Source organism: Pleurodeles waltl, chromosome 7 (assembly GCF_031143425.1).
Source record: "Pleurodeles waltl isolate 20211129_DDA chromosome 7, aPleWal1.hap1.20221129, whole genome shotgun sequence".
In the NCBI taxonomy this organism is placed as follows: domain Eukaryota; kingdom Metazoa; phylum Chordata; class Amphibia; order Caudata; family Salamandridae; genus Pleurodeles; species Pleurodeles waltl.
In genome coordinates this window covers 348,443,033-348,466,076 of record NC_090446.1, presented here as the reverse complement: position 1 = coordinate 348,466,076, position 23,044 = coordinate 348,443,033, and positions in this window count along the sequence as shown.

Genomic DNA, 23,044 nt, shown 5'->3' with positions numbered 1-23,044 from the left:
CCCAATCGCATCCCACCTCGCGGAGTGCAGCTGCCAGCGGCTCCACTGCAAGAGTAAAAAAGAGGGGGGACAGTGGGCATCCATGCCGTGTGCCTCTCCTAACGTATGGAGGATGACCAAAAGTGTCCCATTCTGTTACGGGCCAATGGATACATGTCCAATAGCCTCACCAATTGTATAGAGCGAGGGCCAAATCCGTATTTCGGTAGGACTGCAAAAAAGATAAGGCCACTCCAACGAGTCAAATGCCTTTTCCAGGTCGATCACCAAAGCAGCCCGCCCGTGGCCAATGGCGGGGAGCATACTGTAGTACTCAAAAGAATCAACGTAGATTGAGAGACGTTGTGCAAACCGGCACAAAGCCATTCTGATCCTCATGTACCAAGGAGGGCACCAGTGGGGCTAGGCGTGTTGCAATCACCTTGGCCAATATTTTATAATCTGTGTTCAAAAGTGCCAACAGTCTATAGGAGTGTAGATCAGTGGGGTCCATATGTGGCTTAGGAAGGGAGACTTAACATGGCCTCTCGTAACATACTAAGGAAGCACGCTAGTGCCAAGGACTCTTCGTATAGAGCGAGCAGCCGAGGGGCCAGTTGGGCTGTGTAGGCTTTATAAAAGTCAGCTGGTAGCCCATCCGGGCCAGGCGCTTTGCCATTTGCAAGTGACTAAATGGCCTGCCGTATCTCAGATAATAATAAAGGATCATCTAATTCCAGACACTGCTCAGCTGTGATCCGGGGCAGAGATACTCCTGTGAGGAACTGCTCAACATCCTGTAGGGGAGGAGGAGAGATAGAGATTCATAACGAGTATGAAATGCTGCATGTATTGAATCCTGCGTGTATAATAAATCACCAGACAACATCCGAATATGTAGTCTTCACTTGAAAAGGTGCATAGAAAACAGTGCAACCTTCATATTCACTGGCCAGTGCAGTAACAGTAGTAGGTCCGGGCAGGAGAATTCTACTAATCCCTTGCTGAGGCCAGTCAGATTTTATCACGACCATCTATTTTTGAGCCCTAATGGCCCATTCTGGAAGTTGACAAAGGGCATGCGTTCTGTTCACTCAGAAAGTGATTGAGCATTAAAGATGCTTTTAAATCTTGTTTTAAGCTTGTCACATTTGCTCTGCGCTCAAAGAAGAGATCAGATTTCAGTTTTTGTCTTCTTACAATTTACTGCTTATTTTACACTAGAGATTGGTGTTTACTTTACTTTCTCAGACTGAAGAGGTAGAGGATTTTGTGAAGTGAACTATCTGACAAATGTGCTGTACAAAGAGTGAAATGAAATGCTACAGGAAGCCATTGTTTCTAACACACTGCACTTATAAAGCTTGCAAATGAACTGAAGAAACATTTCCAAATATATTTCAGTAGTTATGAAAGCATATTTTATGTAACTGTGTGATGAAAAAAAATTTTTAATGGAAGGAAACAAATCAGAACACCACTTGGTGATGCGCAAATGATAAATATTTTTGTTAGTGTCAATATACCTATAGTTTTATCAGTAAAACTATATTTTAATGGGAATGTTTGTGGCCATTTCAATGGAAAATGACCACAAAATGTTTGTAAATGACAGTGCACAATTACATAATGTTTTAGTATTATATTTATTACCAGTGAGTTTTTAAACGTGAACTGAGAAACAATTCTGACCCTGCCATAATGACAATGCAATTTGTGACCTAAGAGTCAAGTCAGGGGTCATGTGTACACTAAATGTGGGGTAGATCCTTATTATACTTGGATCAAAAGTTTTGTCTATTAAATCAAACAAAAGAGTTTTTTGTACAGAAGAAATGCTGAACTTGCCTATTTCAAGGTTGTCTAGGATCACAAAATGTGAGACCAGTTTACGGGTCAAGTAAATTACAGTTAAGTCAAGAGGAATATTGAAGTCACTGTCCCTGCAGGTCAGGGACCATTTTTATGATTTTACAAAGCCTGGAGGTTTTTAGATGTGGAGCAGCAGTTTTATCATACAAATCAGTGTAAAATAAGGTCACTGCTACGTTAAGATGACTACATGAAGCAGGTTTACAATAAAATCACACTATCACACACAAGTGTGCCAGATTAGATTAAATTGTGTCAGAAATGGAATTTGTTGGGGAATAGGAGTGCCCTTTGCTTTTTGCCTGGCACTCTGAAAGTACTTGCATCCAAGCTGCCTTTAGATGCATGAACAGCTGCAGATAGACTATATGGGCAACAGTGGCAGACCACAGATCTGTGATCAGCAAGAGATGTAGGTTCCGTTAACAGAAGTGAAATGTATCTGTGTGAGCAGGAGTGGGATCTATGAGAAGGAGTCTTAGTGTGTCTGTGGAGCAGGACCAGCAGCATATCAGTGGTTGTGAGAAGCACCAGAGCATTTATATACATGCCAATAGACCTAATTCAGGTGGGAGACTCCACTCCTTTGAGCAAAGATGGGTTTATTTTGGCTGTCTCCCTCCTGAAAATGCTTCTACCTTAATAAAAGTCAATGGAGGAAATACATTTTCCTGATAATCTTTTCAGAGTCTCCTACCGCTCTAGTCTAAAATGTTTGAAAGTATGCATTTACGATTTGAAATAGTAATTTAGGATGTAGGAGCAGTGGAAGGTTCTGTTTTGCTATTTTATTCTATGCATTGCCATGAGTAATATTACATGTTATTTTTCTTGCATGTTGTTAGAATGTCAAGCAGAGCACAGGAAGAATACATATTCTTCTTGATGAATGTAAGGTCTTTTCCCAGATCAATGAAGGTGAGTGACTATTATCAACAGCAATGTTGCCCACTGACAATAATAGTGAGTACTTGGTCTAAGATAGGAAGTTAAGCATCTTCTTGGCTCTCCGCAATAGTTTGGTACACCTTTATTACAAAGGCCTGGGTCCTCGCTCCCACTTTATCAATCTGCTCCATCTAGATCATAGGTCCCTTAAATTTGCTTTTTTCACTACCTCTGCTAAGATGGTCTTCTCCATTTTTGTCTGACTTAGTGTGACTTAACTAAGCTAATGGGAGAAAGAAATGCCATAGAACTGGAAAATAAATCTTCATCTGTAGCATCTGCATCATGAGCATGAGGATTCATCGCATGGGGAACCCACTTCCTTCACCGATCGGTAATGTGGCAGAGGCTCAGTTATGTTACTTTCAAATTCTGTTACTCTCAGCTGCCTGACCTTCCAGTGCTCCTTCAGTGCCCCACTTTCAATGCCCTCAAAACAGACCCATTGAGTTCAATGATAGGTTCTAATTTATTAGTACTTAAAGTGAACTTTCTTTGAATTAGATATATTATTATAAATACACAATTATAAACACACAATTTCTGATATGGGTAGCACTGCTCTATCAGGCACCCACAGCCGCTGTACGGGTTAATGGATTTATATCATTGGAGTTCTCCATAAAGAGGGGAACCCAACAGGGCTGCCCCTATTCTCCCCTTATGTTTCCCCTCATACTGGAACCACTGGCTTGCATAGTCCGTGCCCATCCAAACATTAAGGGCTTCAGTATCGCTGGGTCCTCGGTTGGTGAGGGAAAGATCTCATTCTATGCAAACAACTTATAATGATATCTTTCTCGGCCTGAAGAGTCGATTCCCACAGTATTCTAGGTCTTTGAAAGATATGATGCCCATTTTGGATACACAACATAAAATGGGATAAATCAGCTCTCTTTCCTGTGGGTAGCTTGATCTGCTGGATCTCCTGGGGACCCTAGGAGGTTATGAATAGATCGGGAGGGATGCAAGGACCTTGAAATCCATGTAACATTAGACCAGGGGAGGTGCCTAGACCGAAACCTAAAAAGGGTACTAAAGGATTTCCATGCCAACACAGACCCCTGGAGGGCACTACCCCTTACGGTACTGGGCAGGGTAACCATGTTCAAAATGATTATGCTCTTGAAATTCCTATACATCCTGCAAAATACCTACTATAAGATCTCAATGAGCTATTTATAAAATTTATGATGAGCAAGGGAAGCTGTTATAGAGTAACAGGCATCCCAGGGTGGCCCTTGGGACACTAAAATTAAATCAGTATAATGGAGGTATTGCCCTCCCAGATATAAGAGGCTACTATTGAGCACCCCATCTGGTTTTCATAAACAATTAGGGCTACACGGCTGGTGATCACCACATTGATGCGCTCGAAAAAACCCAATCCCAAAATTGTCCCTTCCAACATTATCTTTATTGGGGCCGAGGGACACAGCGATATTTGCAGACGACGCAGGAGATGTTTGTGGCGTGGTTCAAGATGAATAAATAGATAGGATGGGCACATAGGATCACCCAAGAAATCCCATTGTGGATGGGAGCAAGACTTAAAGAACTTGGTAAACTGAGGTGCTCTGACACCTGGGATCTTATTGGTATCTCCAAAGTGGGAGATCTTCCTAAAAGGGGTAATCTTATCTCTTTTTAGTACCTTCATCATGACTATCACTGCACAACACACAATATTTCAAATATTTACATCTCAGGAACGCTTTGGGGAAGAGGGCATTAATGAAGATCTCACCAAATACGCACCCCTGGACTGCGAGCTATTAATGGGGGAACTAATAGAAAAGGCAGTCTCCTTCATTTATCAACCAATCAATCATAATGTACCCAATGCTCTGAAGAACCTGAGAGGTAAAGGGGAAAATTAAGTGCGGGAATTAGATGATTTGGACTGGTAGGCAGCTTTAATGCATCCGAGAAAAGTGACATTTAAATCCGGGCTGAGGCTTATCCAGTTCAAATTCCTCCACCAGGTCTATTATGACCAGGCTTGCCTGCATAGAATGGGGAGAGCAAAATCCCCAGATTGTGTGAGGTGTAAATGGCTAAGGCATGACTTCTTTGATACTACCTGTACCTGCCCAACTATACAAACATATTGGAAAAAGATAATGCATGAGCTGGCTAAGATTATAGGGGTGACACTGCCGAACGATCCCAAATATGTTCTTCTTGGTATACCCACTGATGTAGGTGCCCCATGGGTGAAACTACTCTTCTGTAATCTTGGCCCTGTGTTGGCAAAAAAGGATGTGGCCAAATGTTGGGGGGGTGTCTTCTAAAACATTGTCCATGCTAGAGTGAAAGGGGGGGTGGATTTATACATGGCAGCTGACAAAGTTGTGTATAAAAGGCAGGGGATGCCTGTGTTAATTCTATAAGACCTGGGTTGGGAGGATAAAATACTTTGGTTTGAAGATGGTGTAAGATGGAAATGAGACCCTATCTGGCCAGACCTAATGATTAAACTTATTTAATCATCTGTAACTACCCGATTGTTATTGCTTATCCAAGTGTTCCAACATTGCCATTGATGATGTTTGTGAAGATCATTGCTTCACTAATATCCTTCCGCACTTTTCTCTTTCTTCATTGTGGACACGTGTGTGCCCTTTTGTCATGTTTTTCAAAAACCAAATAAAAATATTTTTGCAAAATAAAAAGAATATGAATGTAAGACTGCAAACTTTTTTATAAAAAATTAAAATTAGAGTGCAGTAAATGATAAGAATAAGCAGTGTAGACAGGTGTTTAGGTAGTTATAAAAAAATGGGGAGGGGCTCCAAAGAGGTAGGGCCAAAGAAGTGTAACTTTTCCAAGGGATGTGGCCTATCTAATTATGTAATTAAGAGCATGGCATAAAACACATGAACTAAAATCTTTTGCTTCATAAAGCATGCCGCCTGACTAATATTTGAGTTCTCATCTTTAAGCTTTCTGTTATTGCATCCAAACACGTCACAAAAACAGATAAGTGCCTAAGCAAGCCTGACCTACTGTCTTTGACAATGCTTCTTAGCAGTATTAGATAAATGACTAACAATAATGATATTGTTGTGGATAATTAAAATTTTAAATGCTTCAATTCTGAACATATCAGTGTGAATTAAACATTACTGAATTCTGTGAAAGCGACAGTGATCTTCAGTGTCACAATCACTCTTATTTTGAAACGCAAACCACTTTCCTTTTCAGCCTCTCGGTGCCTGTGACACACATGCATCCTTTTTCTCTCCACATTTTTCTGAAATTCTCCATCTGTACATTTCATACTTCATTTCATTCCTCGACTGCACCCTCATTTAAATCTCTACTTCTGCACATAATTCCTTACATCTCCTTCGCTTCACCGACCCCACACATACAACAACACCCATTCACCTGTAAGCACAGCATTTTCTTTTACTTTAGTCCTTCCTTTTACATGGTAATGACTTCCACAGGAGAGCACCCCACATTTTTCTAGGAGTGTGGAGAAGACGAGAGGTAACCCACATGCAGAAACTCAGATTTACTTTCTAAACTTAGCTGAGCGGAGGCTTGACATGTTTGTTTTACCTCAGCTGACACCCAGTGGTGGTCACTGCAAACCCCTAGGGGAGGGTTGGGGTGGGGGGGGGGAGGGAATGAATGATGGAACAGGGGAAATAAAAAAAGAAAACGTACCTGTACTTATGCTGCCTACGCCTCTCTCCTCTTCTCTGATGGTGTCCCAGCAGTCCCTGGGACACCAGCACAGGCTCCCCACGCAATCCTGGGGCTGTTCTCATGCTATACCTAGCATCTGAGCAGCACCAGAATTGGTCTGAGCGGCTTGGTATGAAGCTCAGACACTGCATAGGAGTCTGTTCTATTTCTCCAACCCAGCTGTGTAGCACAGCTGGGTTGGAGAAACCTAATTGCGCATGTCATTTTGGCCAGCCTAAGATGACCATCCAAACTGACATGCACACTTAAGCGCACTCCACTCCTCATCCCCCCTCCCATGGCCCAGCCCTGCCCCTCCCTACACACGCCGGCTCAGCTGAACAAGCAGCTGGAATATAAAGTGATATATACATTTATTTTTCAGCTGCTGGCTCTTCCATTGCAGTGGAGCTGTGCTCCATTCACCCCCATCATGTTTTCTGAGCACTAGATGTGCTTGGGCTTTAGCCACTCCTCAGATTTCTTTAGAATCCTCTGCTGTGGTGCTAAGAGAAGGTGAAAAATGCATGGTACTTTGAGAAGCTAAGTTAATATACTGATTAATTGGAAAAACTGTTATGATTTGGCAGAAGATGGTGGCAGCTGGCAGCAGAGCAGCAAGAGTAGGGATAGAGATGGTATTGAGACGAAGGTGCAAGAAAGTTTGAAAGGCATGTGTAAGAAATGTGCCCAAGTAGTTAAGCAGAGAATATAATAAGACTCTGCTGCTTTTCTGTCTGGAGATCTAACATAGTCATTGTTTACTGATGCCTTATTTGAAGGGCTCTCAGACCCCAGGACTCTATTTACCAGAGTGAAAAGCTGACAACTGGAGGCTGGCAAGGTGGGATTACTCAGCCACTCAACTGTGGGTGCTATGTAGTGAGTGTTTTCTCCCTGAGGAGTCCAGGATGATGCCAAGGTTGCTGGCATTCTCAGTCGGTAGGGCAGAGTGCTGAGAGATGTGGGCCACCCGGAGTCATCCCATGCTGAGATGACGTTTCAGAAGATGATGAGCTCTGTCTTGTCAGAGATGAGCTTGAGGCAGCTTTCTCTCATCCACGTGACGATGGCTTCCATTCCCATGTGGGAGTTCCTTTTGGCTATGTCCAGGTCTTCGTTGAGGGAAATGATGAGTTGTGTGTCATCGGAGTATGACACAATGTGCATTCCGTGGCTTCTGATGATGGCTGCGAGTGTTGAATGTTGAAGAGATTTGGACTCAGAGAGGACCCTTGGGGAACTTTGTAGTGGACTCCTGTGGGTTTGGATGTATAAGGAGGGAGCCTGACCCTCTGAGTTCTTCCAGAGAGGAAGGAGTGGATCAATTTCAGGGAAGTTCTGCGGATTCCTACGTCATGGACTCCAGTGCATAGTGTGCTGTGGGAGATCGTATCGAAGGCCGCTGAGAGGTCGGGGAGTATGAGTGCTGTGGTGTGGCTGTGATCTAGAAGTGATCGGATGTCATCAGTGGCTGCAAGATGAGCTGTCTCCGTGCTGTGGTTGCTGCGGAACCCAGTCTAGGAGCTGTCCAGAGAGTTGCTGACCTGGATGAAATTTCGTAGTTGTGTGTTGATGGCTTTCACCAGTATTTTGACTGAGTAGGGTAGCAGCGAGATGCACCGGAAGTTCTTTAGTTCTGATGGGTCGGCCGAGGGTTTCTTCAAGAGGGGGCATACTTCGCTGTGTTTTCAGTCCTCAGGGGAGGTGCCTGTGTTGATGGAGCAGTTTTGGTGTTCCGGAGCTCGGGCGATGGATGTACTGGCTCTGGTCTGCGGGGGCTCCAGAGTGGGTGGTGTTCATGATGCTTTCTGTTTCCTCTGTGGTGAGTGTGGACCTGCTGTGGACGTCTGGGTGGGTTCCTGGGGGGTGGGTCGGTCGTAGGTTCTGGTGCTGGGTTGGTTTTCTGGGAGGAAGCTGTAGTAGATGTCTTGGATCGTGTGGTGGAAGAAGGTGGTGAGTATGTAGCAGAGGATTTTGCGACGGGGATGCTGGTGGTTTCGCAGGGTAGATTTGTGAACTCGTTGATGACTGAGAAAAGTTCCTTCGTATTGTGTATGGAGGAGTTGATGAGTTCCCGGAGTGCTTCTTTCTTGCATTCTTGATGTGTGGTTGGTGGATGGCGGTTGTGGCTCTGACTATTGCTTGTCAACACAGCGACTGGCATACCTACAGAGATTATTCTTTGTTTATTTGGTGCTTTATTTTAATTTTATATCACAGTGGCAAGTACACCTTTCTGGGGTGTCTTCACCCAGTTTGAAGGTATTCATTAGATTGGTGATAGGCAACCTTGTCTGTCATCAGTTCAAATAATTCAAAGGTTTGGAGACAGACATACTTTTCTCTGCATTTCTTGGTTCTAAAGTGTTATGATACTTTCAAACTTTAGTTTACATTTTGCATGTTTCAGTAGTTTTTATTTCTGCTTGTTTTTTCTTTTATTTTCCTCATGGCTACGTCCAATAATGTAATTCAACTTCCACTATTTTTACAATAGCCAGGAAGACCATCTATGTCTTCGAAAAATGGCTGAGGATGTTTGAGAATTATTTGGTAGCGATAGATGCTTCAAATACATTGCCATTCTTCATACTGCTTTACTTTTCAGCCATTTAGAGGAAGCAGGTCAACAAGTCTTTGACAACTTACCACCTGTGAATGCTTCAATTGGAGATGATTTGTGTGATGTTTACAAGGAAGCACTAGCTCTTATGAGTGAAAAGTATTTTGATGCGCCTTCAGTTATTTTGGAAAGGCACACTTTTAAAAAAAAGAACACAACTGTTGGATGAATCTAGGGAGGATTACTTAGCAGTGTTAAGAGTTCTAGCTTCTAAATGTTAATTTAGTACAGACCTAGATGTGTATTTATATGACCAGCTAGTTGTTAATTGTTCCAACAAAAAGATTCAAGAGCATATTTTGACTCGTAAAAATCCATCACTAAATGAGGTCATAGACATAGCAAGAAGTATCGAATGATTTCTTATTTCTTTAAACATTTCGTCAGAGGATCTCAAAAGTAATGCACAAGTAACTACTGCATGTGAAGTAGATGAAGTTGAGGTGTCAGCTATTTCTAATAAGAATAAGGCCAAGAAGGGTTCTGAGACGTGGATTTCAATCTCATGCTACAGATGTGGTTTCAAAGGTAATAATGTTTCATGCCCAGTCCAGGGAAAGATGTTTAGCAGCTGCAAGAAGATGGGTAATTTTCAAGCAGTATGTCACTCTGCTAAAAATAAAACCAAAGTTGGTCAAGTATGTGTGGAAGATGTAAAATTGTATGATAGTATTAACAAGATCTTGTTGACATTTGACATAGATGTGATGACTACTTCTCAGAAAAAAATTAAAGGCCCCATTTGTGAAGTGATGGTAGGATCTCTTATTTTGGGTACAAAGGCTGACTCAGGCTCCCCTTTCACCATTCTTTCAGATGTGATATTTGAGAAGTTGTGGTGTAAGCAATTGTTGCATTAAACTGATGTCAATCCAAAAGCATTTGGGGAATATAACATTATCAAGAAAGGATTCTTTGCTGATGTGTTGAAGTTCAAGGGCAGGGACGTGTTGGCCATAATGTATGTAGTGGAAAAAGGCAGAGATATAATGGGTTAGCAAGATCAAGCCAGATTAGAGATTATTTTGAGACCGGGGCATCAGGAACCTGTTCTGCTAGGTGATGTACCTGTTTTGTCTGTAAATTATTCACACCTGAAAGTTGATGGTGGTAGGATTAATACATTACTCAAGAAATATGTCACGGTATTTCAAAAAGATATAGGACTTGTTAGAGATTTTGAAAACAAAATCAGATTGAGAAGTAATTCTATACCCGTTATACAGAAGGTTAGGCGAGTTCCTCTTTCAGTCAAAAGAGACTTAAAATATTTGTTAGATAAAATGTGAGATCAGGGGATAATCACACTGGTGAAGTCCTTTGAGTGGGTATCAGCAGCAGTTATTGCTCGTACAAATTCTTGAAAGATATGATTGTGTGCAGATCTCAGAGTAGTGAACCATAGCATGCCAGTGGACTGTCATCCTCTTTCAAAGATTCATGGTGTGTTGGCAATCTTAGGCTGTAGTAGATATTTTTCTACTATAGGTTATCAAATCATCAGAATCCTTTGTCACAATAATCCCAACCATTAACCACTTTTGTAACAGTGTTTGAGGCATTCATGTATTTGCGGATGCTGTTTGGCTTGGAATCCACTGCAAGTGTTTTTCAGTGATTTATGGTTGAAATGTTTTGGGGTGAATGTTGCATTCAAGCATTTCATTCGTACTGACCGTTTGAACAGCATTCTGAATGTTTAAATATAGTATTAAGCATATTGGAGAAAACATAATGTTACACTCAAAACAGAGAAGTGTACTTTTCTGACTACTCAAGTTGATTATTTGGGACCTATTACTCATGTGAAGGAATTAAGCTCAAGATGTCTCTTGTGAAAACCATTTCAGATGCTCTTTTACCAAAGGACAAAGATGCTCTAAGGCATTTCTGGGGTTGAACGAATACTATGCCAGATTTCTGCAGAGATATGCATTGGTTGCACAGCCACAAAGAGCACTGTTAAAGAAACATTCTAAGTTTCTGTGGTATGACAATGAACAGCAAGCATTTGATAAAGTCAAGAATTTAATTGTTATTGCTCCATCCATCAAACCTTTTATGTACAGTGAGAAAAGTGTAATCAATGTGAATGCAAGTTCCATGGGTCTGGGAGCTGCACTTTTTCAATTTGTGAATGGTCAAGAGTGCACTATCACTTTCGCATCTAGAGTATTAAATACAGCAGAGAAGAATTATAACACTACAGAACGAGAAATGTTCGCTTGTTCATGGGCATCTGAAAGGTTCAGAATGTACATATGGGAAACAAGATTTTATTTGTTTACAGATAACAAGAAGTTGATTTATATGTTGGGAAACAGTTGCCCTAATAAAGCTTCTTCTAGGTGAATTAAGCTTTTGTCAAAACTACAGGAATTTTGTTTTGATGTAACATATGCTCCTTTAGGAAAAAATGTCAGAGCAGATTGCTTATCAAGGTTATTTGGGGTGGAAAAAGAGAATGATGTTACTGGATATGTTGTGGAAGATGAACGTGTTATTATCATTGCAGATGCCACTGAGGGTTTTCATATTACAGATTTAGCTGATTATCTGCAGCAGAAGGTGTGGAGTTATAACACCACAATGCCCAGTACCACTGGAGCTGCACGTTTTGTTCTTTTAAGAGGTAGAAAACCTATCTCAGCTCTAAACCTGTGTGGGTGAGTGAAAAGGTTGGAAACCGTCATAATAAATTGGATGTGGAAAAGATTTGGGGGACATGTGTGAGGAGTAAACAGAGTGATATGAAGACGCACTTTGACAAGGTTAATGAGGTGGAAGTTGTGCCAGGAGATTGGGTGCTAGTTAAGAAACCTATGAGAGTGAGTTTAAGTTCTCCAAGTCCATGAAGGTCGAGAAGGTGTCTAGACGAGCAGTGCCTCTTGAAAATAAAGGTTGGTGGAATAAGAATGCAATTGTTAAAAAAATAGTAATGAACAAATGAGTATAATTAAAAATAATCTCAAAGACAGGAATATGGAAAAAGTTGATGGGAAGAATGGAAATTGGTTTCACTTGGGTGTTTTGAACACACCCAATGTTATTTGTGAAGAGTTGGGTGGTACAGCAGTATGTAATGAAAGTGGAAATGTTGTGAAGGATAATGGTAATGAGGGAGCTATTTATTTAGGAGTGCGTGAGTTGAATCTATTCCTGTCAGAATCAGAGATTATGTGAGACATAGAATTGTTAATTTAATATTTATGTTTTTGGGGGTTTGATGTTTTGTTTTTGAATGGGGAAATTGTGTTCTATGGGTATTGTAGTTCTCTGAGTGTGTACAGTATTGTATTGTTGTCCTAATTAGATAGAACTATGTAGTGGTGGAACGGTTGTATGTCATTCATAGTTCTAGAATGTATTGATGTAACTGGAGACTTGGAAAGCTGCTGTGTTGTGGTGCAGTTGTGGGTTCTCATTATTGGAATAAACCACTTGTATTCGTAATCATAGTCTTCAATTTGTCACCTTACAGAATCCGTAATATCTGCACAGACTAATATCCTAGTCAACTTCCTTTCAGGGGCAATGGGGTTGGTTGACAAACAGATCATTAACACCTAAGCCAGAACTGAGGACACACAGTTGTCTGCCACTGCCTTGCTTGAAGTTATTCCTTCAAGTTTGCATGCTATGAATTAGAGTGCCAGGTCCCCTTAGGTTTTGGAACCCAGAATGAGAAGTGGGGATTCCTGAATTTTTAATGATTCCTTGTTGATAATGGTGGACTCACCAGGTCTCGCCGATAAACCACCTGCCTCTAACATGAAACAGAGAATGATGAAAGCAAAACTGCAAGCCACCTGTGTTTATTCATCTTCTGTGGTGGTTAGAGACATGATGGAAGGGGGCACAGATGGGCATCCTATTAGTTTATGTACCTGAAACACAGCTGTCTTCTACTAAGAAAATCCAGTTGCTATTTCCAGCATTGGAAACACAGATGTAAAATTGAATGTATAACCTATGCTGCAATCTCCACAAGGTAGAAACAGCAGTAGCAAATTGTATACACCTTGCTAAAAACATTCTGAGTCAACTTTCCGCCCATTTGATTCCTGCTCTGAATCACCGCCCCTAACAAGACTGCTCATCTGCATGTAGAGCCTCAGAAGAGCTGCATACTTGACCCCATTCCTCTTAACAATTTGATTCTAGATAGGGTGGTGGAGAGTGATAGCATGGTCAGGCCTATAGATTCTCTGAGTAAATCATCATCTCTCGACCTTGGTAGGCCAATCAGAGACAAGTTCAACCACTGGACATATCCCACTAGATGCACTCCCTGTTTACTGATTTTGAGGAATGTCCCTACACCAGCAAAATTCAGAAAGGAAGATGGTTGGGTTTGAAGAATAAGGCTATGGACTGGCAGGGTAACATGATAGGACACACAAATGATTTATTTAATGACATTATAGGGGCACACTGAGTGATTTTGTTTGGGGAGAGGAGAAAAAACACTCCAGGGGACTGTGACCCTCATTACAACCCTGGCAGTCGGTATTAAAGCGGCAGTAAAACCGCCAACAGGCCGGCTGTTAAAAAAATGGAATCACGACCATGGAGGAAACCGCCAACATAGACAGCAACTTTAACACTCCGACCGCCATGGTGGTAGAAGCAAACAGCGTGGCGGTAACCAGCAAGAGACAGGCGGAAGACAATGTACCGCCCACTGTATTACAACACGCCTATCCGCCACCTTTTCCAGGGCGGTACCAACGCCATCAAAAGCACGGCGGAAACAGGACTTGGAACGGAAACCACTCAGCTCTCGACACCGAACGAGGAACCAGGACACCATAGAGCCCGAGTTACAGGTCCAGCCCATGTTGGTTTAGCTACTCTTCTACCAGGAGCAGCAAAGACGCCGGTGACGACCACGGTGAGTACTGCACCTAGCATACAGGGGAGGGGGGAGAAAAGAGAGAGTGACACACACACATGCAACACGCAACACCCCCACCCTCACCCGCAACAACATACACACAAATACATGCTGCAACGTTACATATACACGCCGTAACCCTCTGGAAGAACGCAAGGACAAAAGGAAATGACTGTAACAAATGTAATCATCGAAAAATCAGATAGCCCACGATAACTTAAAATCATCAGTATATACAAAGATGTACAGCAACTACACAAGTCCGGATAGTGTTGCAATCATTGTCCGTTGGCCAGTGGTCCAAAAATGCATGGGCGAAGCCCACACATGATACCTGACTTGAAACGGAGAGAACACTGCTGGGGCATCAGATCGAAAATAAACAGGCACCCCAGGGGGAGGGGGGAGCACCTCAGCCGGATGAACGGATGACGCCACTGCTCCACGAGGGGGCTCCATGCCCACTGGTCCTGGGGAGTGCAAAGCCACAGTCTCTCAAGTCTCTCAAGTGGATGGTTTGCCCACTGATTGGTCCTGGGGAGTGCAAAGCCACACTCTCTCAAGTCTCTCAAATGGGTTCACTGCCCACTGATTGGTCCTGGGGAGTGCAAAGCCACAGTCTCTCAAGTCTCTCAAGTGGGTGGTTTGCCCACTGCTTGGTCCTGGGGAATGCAAGGCCACAGTCTCTCAAGTGGGTGACTTCTTCCACTGGTTTTGGAGGGGGCTTGGTGCCCAGTGTGCTTCATCCTGTCAAGGATAGTGATAGTGGATGCATTTCTCCACTGGGTCTTGAGGGGGCTTGGTGCCCAGATTGTTTCATCCTGCCAAGTACTGGTGTAGTAGATGCTTTTCACCACTGGTTCTGGAGGGGGCTTGGTGCCCAGTGTGCTTCATCCTGCCAAGGATAGTGAAAGTGGATGCATTTCTACACTGGTTGTGGAGGGAGTTTGGTGCCCAGGGTGCTTCATCCTTCCAAAGTCTGGGGTAGTGGATGCTTTTCTCCACTGGTTCTGGAGAGGGCTTGGTGCCCAGAGTGCTTCATCCTGCCAAGGATTGGAGTAATGGATGCTTTTCTTCACTGGTTTTGGAGGGAGCTCGGTGCCCGGAGTGCTGCACATGCAGTGTGGCAGTTCCCATTCCCTCACCTGGGTGTGTGTGCCATGAGACTGCCTGGGAACAGGTAGCATGATACTCCATGGAGGCAGAGACACACTCCACCCTGCTGCGACTTTGCCTGCCACCTGCTGGTACTAACAGTGCTGGGTGTCATACATCATGTACGCTGTGCAGGGTCCAGGATGTCTCCTGCAGCCTCAGACGGCTGTCCACTGGGAATGTTTGCCATGTCGGCTGTGGTGGCACTGTCTGAGCACGTCGCGGGGCTGGTGGAGGTGGTTGCGGCGGTGTCTGTGGCGGAGATGCTGCAGGTGGTGTATGTGTCAGCACCTGTGGAGGGAGACAGCAGGACGTTTCCTGCAGCCTCAGGTGGCTGCCCACTGGGGATGATGCTGGGGACTGTTGCTGAGGCAGCAGACTTGCAGGCGGCGGTGCAGGAGGCCGTGCAGGTGGCGGTGTCCACGGCTGTACAGGTTGCTGTTCTGGCTGCCAGAAGGGGTGACTCTAGTCCCTCAGCCGGAGGGTCTGTGCCCTGTGCTGACTTCCCTTTAGCCTTGTGTCCCTTCCCCACCATGGATGTCGCTGCTGGTCCCTTGGCACTGTCCCATTTTGGCTTGGAGGAGGCCTTGATAGGTGGTTGGTGCGGCTTTTCCCTACAGCATGTAGGCACCTTCTTCACCTTGGCAGGTGGCGGAATGGGCTGATCCTTCACCTCGCTAGGAGGCACACTGGCAGCCCTGATGGGTGCCGACCGCGATGTGACAGGACTTGCTGAGACCACAGTGCAGGAGGATTTGGTGGCTGAGGTGCTGGGCTGGGACCTGGACATCCTGGCCCTAGGGGAAGGACGGTGGGGGGAGGTGTAGGGAAGGGCTCAATGTTAGCCAGGAAAAGTTTTTTAGACACACTGGGACGGGAAGATGGAGGGGGTTTGGGAGTGGAGGAAGAGGTAGTGGTTGTAGGAGGTGTACGTCTGCTGAATTTGGGTGAAGGTGCATGGGCCAGAGGCTGTTGTGAGGTGGATGGCTGTTGGGCGGGTGTGTGCCTGCGTTTATGTACTTTGGGAGGAGGGCTCACAGACACACTGTGAGAGGACACAGGGGACGTGTGCATGGTAGTGGGGTGGTGAGTGCATGTGAGCAGTGTGTGGTGATGGGCGTGCTGGCGATGGAGGTAGTGGCTGAGGATGTAGTGCATGCTGGTGTGAGTGGAGACGAGACAGGGAGGGAGGAGGAGGACGTGGAGGAGGGGGACATAGTGGAGGCAGTGGATGTTGGTGTGTCTGCATGGGGATGGTGCTTGTGTGAGTGCCTGTGGGATGTGTGGTGCTTATGTTTGCCATGTCAACTCTTGTGTGTTGATGAGTGTGCATGCTGGTCTGATGGTGTGCTTGGGATAGGCTGAGGTACAGGGGATTGGGTCTGGGTAGTGGAGGTTGGTGGGGGGAGGCTGGACACAGGGACAATGGCTGCCATCACTGCTGAGGCCAGAGCCTGAAGTGCTCTCTGTTGGGCTGTCACGCCAGAATGAATGCCCTCCAGGTATGCATTTGTCTGCTGCAAATGCCTCCCGACACCCTGGATGGTATTCAAAATGGTTGATTGCCTAACAGTGGGGGATCTCAGGAAGTCAATAGCCTCCTCACTGAGGGCAGCAGGACTGACTGGAGCAGGGCCTGATGCGCCTGGGGCAAAGCAAGATGCCCACCCTCCTGGGTGAGCGGGCATGGGAAACTCGATGAGGGGCTGCTGGGAGGGTGGTGCTGGTAGGGGTGTGGCAGCTGTACCTGTTGTTGCGGTGGGCATAGAGGTGCCCGCCACCGCAAGGGAGCTCCCATCAGAGGAGGAGTCGTTGGTGTCTGCTCCTGTCCCCATCGTGGAGCTCCCCTCGCCCTCTGTCCCACTGGTGCCTTTAGACTCCGTAAATTCACCCTCCTGGGCCATGTGGGTTGCAGCTCCCTCCTGCTTCGGTGCCAATGCTCCTCCGCCAGATGATGCTAATGCACACAAGAACAGGGTGACAAAACAAAAAGGGAGGGAAAGACAGAAGAGACACATGGTCAATGCCTGCAACACCACTACCATTGGTGGACACAACACGCAGGGAGCAGACCTATGCACTAGCGCATGCTCTAACAGTGCAGGGGAAAAGCAAATGCCCATGGGGGACTCTGCCTAGACCCATTTTATGCACAGCTTGAACCCACAGGAGCCTGACTAGGTGTAGAGGGCAACTACCACCTTTGGGGTTGGAGTGGCACTGAGCCTGCAAAACAATGGATGTACCTTGGCGCGTCTGCCCTGGCCTAGGTGAACCCACAGCCCACTTCCCCCACCCAGACACCTCGTAAAGCGCGCAGAGTCAGCTGAATGAGACTGTATTCACCCCCTTGTGTCTGCTGTGATGCCCTCAAGCGCCCATCCAACTCAGAATATGCCACCGCCAGGATCCGGTACATCAGGGAGGTCATGATGCGACGGGCACCCCTTCCACATTGGGAGGCCATCCCCAGCTGGGACTCCGCCGTCTTCTTGCTCCAGCGGTGCAGGTCTTCCCATCTTTTCCAGCAGTGGGTGCTCCATCTAGGGTAGACCCCCAGGGTCCACACTTCCTTGGCGATGGCACGCCAAATAGCCTTCTTCTGGTGGGTGCCGACCTAGAGGAATAGTGAAGTAAAAATGGATGTTACTCTCCCGTCCGGTTCTTCTCACTCATTACACACAAACCTCCCACCCTGGCCCAGAAAAACATACACTCACCATCCTCACATGCTTCCCTGTGCCCCCCCATCTCTTCCATCCATGACACTCCATACAATCATGTGCCATCCACCATGCACAGTTTACTCACCTGTTTGTCTGGAGGACCGTAGAGTAGCGTGTACTGGGGGAGGACCCCATCCACCAGTTTGTTCAACTCTTCCGCAGTGAAGGCAGGGGCCCTTTCCCCAGACATTGTAGCCATTGTCGCTTCCAGACGCAGGTCACAGCAGCACTTGCAGTGTAGGTCCTCTCCTGTTGAAGGTCAGGTATCAAGTGAGTGAAGAGATAGAAAATGGTGGTCACGTCCGCGGCGGTGCGTACCGTCACCGCCGGCGTCCATCGTCAGTGGCTCCTGGAACACATAGGGCCCAATGATAACCAATGCTGAATTGCGCAGCGGTCTTCGACCTCCTACAGCGATGCTGCAGAACGCCAGCGCAGTTACCTCATTTCCCCTTGTCCATCCTTACAGGTCAGGCAGCCGCCATTTCAGATGGCCACATGGCAGGCCAACTAACAGCGTCACAGCACTTTTGGCCAGGAATACTGACAGATATAGGGACACAATGATTATATCACGATTGTGTTAAACAGCCTTGTGAAACTTATGTGGTGTATGACCACCCTTCTCCTCCATAGGGCACGTCCGCTGGGGCAGGTGATGAGATGGTGGCATCCTCCGGTGTACAGACACCTGGTGGACCTGTCGACAATGAAAGAAAGACACATCATTATCACCTACAGACTTGATCGTGCCACAATCCAGGAACTGTGTGTCCAGTTGGAGCCAGACCTGATGTCAGCTATCCGCCATCCCACGGGAATCCCCCCTCTACTGCAGGTCCTGTCTGTGCTCCATTTCCTAGCCAGTGGTTCCTTTCAAACAACAGTGGCCATGGGTTCAGGGACGTCACAGCCAATGTTCTCTAACTTGTTGTCCAGAGTGTTATCTGCCCTGCTGAAACACATGCGCAGCTACATCGTGTTCCCTCAGGTGGAGGATTTGCCCACAGAGAAAGGTGACTTCTATGCCCTGGGACATATCCCCAACATTATTGGTGCCATTGATGGTACACATGCGGCATTTTTCCCCCCACAGGAATGAACAGGTGTACAAAAACCGCAAAAGCTACCATTTTATGAATGTGCAGATGGTGTGTTTGGCAGACCAGTACAACTCCCATGTGAATGCCAAGTATCCTGGCTCAGTGCATGACGCTTACATTTTGAGGAATAGCAGCATCCCTTATGTGATGGGCCAACTCCAGAGACACCGTGTGTGGCTAATAGGTGAGTTCAAGGTCCCAACACAGTTGACATAGATGTCTGGGTATGGGAGAGTCCCTAAGGGTTGGAGGATATCTAACAGTTGTCCCTCGATATTTGCAGGGGACTCTGGTTACCCCAATCTGTCATGGCTACTGACCCCAGTGAGGAATCCCAGGACAAGGGCAGAGGGACGCTACAATGAGGCACATGAACAAACTAGGAGGATAATAGAGCGCACCTTCGGCCTCCTGAAGGCCAGATTCCGGTGCCTCCATCTGACAGGTGGCTCCCTATACTACTCACCGAAGAAGGTGTGCCAGATCATCACGGCATGCTGTATGTTGCATAACCTAGCATTGCGACGCCAGGTGCCTTTTCTGCAGGAGGATGGGCCTTGTGCTGGTCTTGTGGCAGCTGTGGAGCCTGTGGACAGTGAAGAAGAGGAGGCAGAAGAAGAAGATATAGACAACCGAAACAAAATCATCATGCAATACTTCCAGTGAGACACAGGTAAGAGGATGGCACTGCTTCTCACATCTCATACTACTGTAGGACATAGCATAAATCTGCCTTTTTACCTCTGTGTATGGACCCTGACATGTCACTTTGCCTTTCCATTTCACAGATCTGGGTCCCACTTTGTGCCCTCTGCTATGTATACTGCTGCCCAACAACTGTGTAACATTGGTATGTGAACATGAACATTGACATTACTATATTTCTGAGATGTTGCAATTACACATTTGTGAAAGTAAAAACTGACTCCAGATTGATTTGTGATTCAAGGGTGTTTATTTCTGTGCTAATAAGTGGAGGGGGGTGTGCAATGGACTGGGGTGATGGTGGAGGAATGTCCATGGTAGAGTTCAGTCTCTTGGTCTCACAGGTGCATTGTCCAAGGGGGCATAGGAAGTGGAGTGATGGCAGGTCAAAGTTGTCAGGGTGACAAGGTGGGACAAAAGGGTGACAATCAGGAGAGTCTTATATCCTGGCGGGGGTTTTGGCAATGTTCTCTGTCTTGTGCCTGGATTTCAGGGACCGTTTGCGGGATGGTTCTCCTTCTGCAGGGGGTGGGGTGCTGGTGGCCTGTTGTTCCTGTGGCAGGGCCTCCTGTCCACTAGCGCCGGCGGAGGTGGAGGGTGTTACGTACTGCGCTGGACTTCTCACCTCTGGATACCGGGTTGGCGAATACACCAGGTCTTCTACAGGTTCTGGATACTCCCAGATAAGGGCGACCCCTTCTAGTAGCCACCATGTCGCTTGACAGGCTACGCCAAAGCAGACTGTACCTTCCAGAAGGAGTCCCAGAGGGAGAAAAAAAACAACACTGGGGGAAAAAACCTCAAACAGGAACTTCCTGAAGAAAAACAAGAAAAAACAGGACTTGACAACAGGAAACAAAAATAGGCAAAATCTCCCAAGGCAAAAAGCAGGAACAAAGAACAGGCAAAAATCTCCCCAGGCAAAAAGCAGGAACAAAGAACAGGAGCGAACAGCACAACCAGAAGGAAGTGTTTGCAACGCAAGGTGGAACAAGACTGACTGACTTATATACTGAAAAAAGGGAAGTGACATCACAGGAAAAGGAAAGAACACCATCTTGAATTGGGAAGAGCCCATAGACCAGTATAAGAAAAAGAAAGGAGTATAAAAGAAAAACAGAGCATGCTGGGACAAAAACACGAAGAAGACAAGAAGGACACAACATGGATAGAGACAGGAAAAAAGACCAGACAAACCCACCACCAACAAGAAAAAGAAGAAAAAAGGGCTACACGTAAGTGTAGCGTGACCGGGAGCGAAATATATGCTTCCCAGAATGTGTAGTCAAAAAACGCTGGGAACGGCGCTGAGAGTATCAGTAGCACGTTCCATCCGTGAGGACAGAAAGAGATGCCGCATCTGAGCGTGGCATTACAGAGGGCTGTTCATCGTTCACGCTAGTGTCAGTGGCCTGTTTGTGTGCCACTGTGTCCCTCATGGTGTTGGCCAGGTCTGCCAGCACCTGCAATGGTGACCAGGGTGGTGTTGATGGATTTCAAGTCCTCCCTGATCCCCAGGTAGTGTTCCTCCTGCAGCTGAACTTCGGCAGTACCGTGCTCATGGTCTCCTGGGAATGACGGTATGCTCCCATGATGGTGGAGAGTGCCTTGTGGATAGTGCGTTCCCTGGGCCTGTCCTACCCCTGTTGCACAGCAGTCCTCCCAGTTTCCCTGTTATTCTGTGCCTCTGTCCCCTGAACCGTGTGCCCACTGCCACTGACCCCAGGTCCCTGATTGTCTTGGGTTGGAGGGTTTGCCTGGGGTCCTGTAGTGGTGGACACACTGCTGATTGACGTGTCCTGGGGACAGAGGGATGGGCCCACTGGGTGGGTGCTGTGGTGGTGTCTCCTGAGGGGGGAGGCTCTGTGGTGGTTTGTGACTGTGGCAGGGGAACCGACTGTCCAGAGGTCCCTGATGGGCCAGGCTGATCATCCAGATCGAGGCGTGCAGAGCTGCTGTCATCACTGTGGGCCTCTTCTGGGGGGGGACTGGATATGTCTGGCACTTCCTGTCCGGTGACGTTGGGTATAGGTCCTGTTGGGACTGAACTCTGAAAAAACGGAAGTCCTCATCCTCGGCAACACCCCATCCGCTTGGGACGACTCCTGGTGGCCCACGGCCCTCGGCACCGCACCGACCCCCGCAGACCACGCCCGCAACCTCAGCTTCATCTTGGACCCTCTTCTCACCATGACCAAGCAAGTCAACGCCGTGTCCTCCGCCTGCTTCCTCACCCTCCGCATGCTCCGCAAGATCTTACGCTGGATCCCCGCCGACATTAGAAAAACCGTGACCCACGCCCTCGTCACGAGCCGCCTGGACTACGGCAACACCCTCTACGCTGGGACCACGGCCAAACTCCAAAAAACGCCTGCAACGTATTCAAAACGCCTCGGCCCGCCTCATCCTCGACGGACCCCGCAACAGCCACATCTCCGCACACCTGAGACACCTGCATTGGCTTCCAGTCAGCAAAAGGATCACCTTCCGACTTCTCACCCACGCACACAAAGCCCTCCACAACAAGGGACCGGAATACCTCAACCGTCGCCTCAGCTTTTACGCCCCCACCCGTCTCCTCCGTTCCTCTGGCCTCGCGCTCGCTGCCGTCCCTCGCATCAGCCACTCCACGGCGGGTGGGAGGTCCTTCTCCTTCCTGGCAGCCAAGACCTGGAACTCCCTCCCCACCAGCCTCAGGACCACCCAGGACCACTCCGCATTCCGGAGACTCCTAAAAACCTGGCTTTTTGAGCAGCAGTAACCCCCCCCCCTTTCCCCTAGCGCCTTGAGACCCGCACGGGTGAGTAGCGCGCTTTATAAATGTTAATGATTTGATTTGATTTGATTTGGGGTGTAAATGCATAGTTATTGTATCTGTGTGTGCCATCTTGTGCATGGGTGAGTTACCCTCTACTCCTGTGCTTGCATTGTTGTGTTTGCCATTGTGTGATTAGTGTTTTGGAGTCAGAGTGGGTATCTGTACTGGACATGCTTTGGTAATGAGTGTCCATGCTTTGGTGTTGCATGCAGGGCTTGGTATTGGGATGGCTGGGTTGTGATAGTGGGGCAATATGTCAGGTGTTGGAGTGATGGGGGTGAAGGGGAGGGTGGGGGCATGTGATGGCATACAGGTGGGGTGGGGGGATATGGTAATTAAGATATGACTTACCAGAGTCCAGTCCTCCTGCTACTCCTGCGAGGCCCTCAGGATGCAGTATTGCCAAGACTTGTTCCTCCCATGTTGTTAGTTGTGGGGGAGGAGGTGTGGGTCCACCACCAGTCCTCTGTACAGCAATCTGGTGTCTGGATTCCATGGAACGTACCTACCCCCATA